Source organism: Mus caroli, chromosome 3, assembly GCF_900094665.2.
Source record: "Mus caroli chromosome 3, CAROLI_EIJ_v1.1, whole genome shotgun sequence".
NCBI classification, from domain to species: Eukaryota; Metazoa; Chordata; class Mammalia; order Rodentia; family Muridae; genus Mus; species Mus caroli.
In genome coordinates this window covers 137312276-137314665 of record NC_034572.1, presented here as the reverse complement: position 1 = coordinate 137314665, position 2390 = coordinate 137312276, and positions in this window count along the sequence as shown.

Genomic DNA, 2390 nt, shown 5'->3' with positions numbered 1-2390 from the left:
TTCCCCCTCCCCTCCCCTCCCCTTCCTTCCTTCCTTCCTTCCTTCCTTCCTTCCTTCCTTCCTTCCTATAATGTCTCATGCATCCAAGGCGTCCCTTGAACTTTGTAGCAATGGAGGACAACGAACTTCTAATCCTCCTGCCTCTCCCTCCTAAGTGCTGGGATTACAGTTGTGGGCTACCATGCCTTATTATCTGATGGTTTTGTTGTTGTTGCTGCGTTTTTTTTGTTTGTTTTGTTTTGTTTTCTTTTTCTTTTTCAATTGAGTGGTTCCTGCATTCCTAGAAGTGTGAGAAACACAAAAGCAGTAACGAGATACAGTGACTCTTCCCTCCAACCAAAAGTTGCTGTCCACTTACGAAGGCAAAGTAGAATGTACATATCTAACAGTTCCTAAGTTGGGTGCTACCAGAAGTGAGGCCTGAATCTCCCAGAGGTGTAGATGGATAGACCTGGAGATGCTTACTGACATCCCGGCCAGGGCTTGGGCTAGAAAGAACATTTAAGGAATTGACTATGGGAAGGTGGTGCTGAGCTCCACTGTTAAATAGAAGAGAGGAGACCAGATTGCTGGCAAAGAGATGAACTCCCGATTCCTCAGCATCCCTGCTGAGGACTGGTGCTCTGTGCACTTGCCTACATGGAATGCTGAGGCAATCAACATGTATACCCCTTCTTTCGGGGGAGGAAGGGGCACTTTGAGATGGAGCCTTATTTATTTCTTCCTTCTTAATGGTAAAGCAGATTTAACTATTAGGAGTTCCATAGATGCTTATGTAAGACTGGAGTGGGCAGATAGACACGCAAAGGTTGCATAGAGATGACTAGAGACAAGGAGAACTAGACAGGCTCAGAGGTAAGAAATGCTGACCCAAATAGGACATCTAAACAGCTTTAAATGTGTGTGTGTGTGTGTGTGTTTGTGTACATGTATTTTTAGAGCATGTGTGCTAATGCCCCACAGAATATGTATGGTGAACAGTAAATAACTTGGAGGAGCCAGTTCTCTTTTTCTACCATGGGTTCTTAGGAATTGAACCCAGGTTGTCAGATCTGACTGCCAATACCTGTCTTTACCCATGGAACTATCTTGCCAAACCTGGCTAAATATTCTTGACTGAGCTTGTAGACAAGATAAAACTAGTATTTAGGAATGAATCATAATTGTGGAAAACCAGGAAAGTTGTGGGAATGTAACATGCTCCAGGGAGGAATGAGGAATGAAGGGCCAAGGAGCAGGGAGCGACCCTGAGCTGTTTGTGGAAGTGTGAGGAAAGGCAGGAAGAGGATGGGTAGCCACAGGAAAACTGTTGAATGCCGAGAAAAAGACAGTGCTTTCAGGAACAGTGAACTCGCTTTTGGGGAAGGTGAAGAATTTTATATAAACTTCAGTTATTATGGGCCGAGGTTCTGTTGCCCAGGGTTAGAATGCCCTAACAGTCAGGAGACCTCAGGGAATGGTTTGCTGCACAGCAGTAACTAATTAATAATAAAATAAATCACTGAATGTTATTGAATCATAGGGGGCAGCAAGACCATTGGTAGGGTTGTAAGTATTTGAAAGGGGGTTGGAGAGAGGGCGCAACTGATTGGAAGGATGCAGGCAGGCTCTTACATGTTAGAAGTCAGAGTCCAGGTGTGTGTGTGTGTGTGTGTGTGTGTGTGTGTGTGTGTGTGTGTGTGTGCCTGTGTGAGCGATTGCCTCATAAACTCCTGGAGTTTATAGTCTCTGCCTGGAAGCCACAGGGAAAGTTTGAGATACAAAATGATCCACTTGATTTAATTCACCATGAGATTTCCTAAGGCCTTGGTGTGTGATTTCAATCTCCAATTAATCAAATTAAATTAGATTTTGAAATGTCTTGACTTATGGTGGATGATTCTCAAATATTTTAACCTCCATTGAACTGACTTTCTGTATGTATACACACACACACACACACACACACACACACACACACACACACACACACACACACACACCTACCTCTCTAGGTGTTCTGATCTGTACACTTATCACCTAGTCCAAACAGTGCTGGGTTTGCTTATCACAGCAGACCACACCCACTCAAGGACAGGAGCACAGCCCACTAAGCCATAAGCCAAGCCCAGACAGTGACTCAGAGCTGAAGACCCCGTTCCCTTATCCTGGTCAGTGAAATATTTCTTTATTGACCTGGAACAAACCCACACATGAACATCTCCTCCCTCTCCCTCCCAAGCAACTCGGCGGCCAGAGACTATGGTAGAGGAGGAAACTCTCCTTGGAAAGTTTAATTCATTAGCAATGAAAAAAAAAAGCTGATCTAGAAGAGGGCCAGGCACTAGAAAGAGGACCTTCCTCTGGAAGCACAGCCCCTATGAGCCATTGGAGGGGGAAGCTCCCAGGGA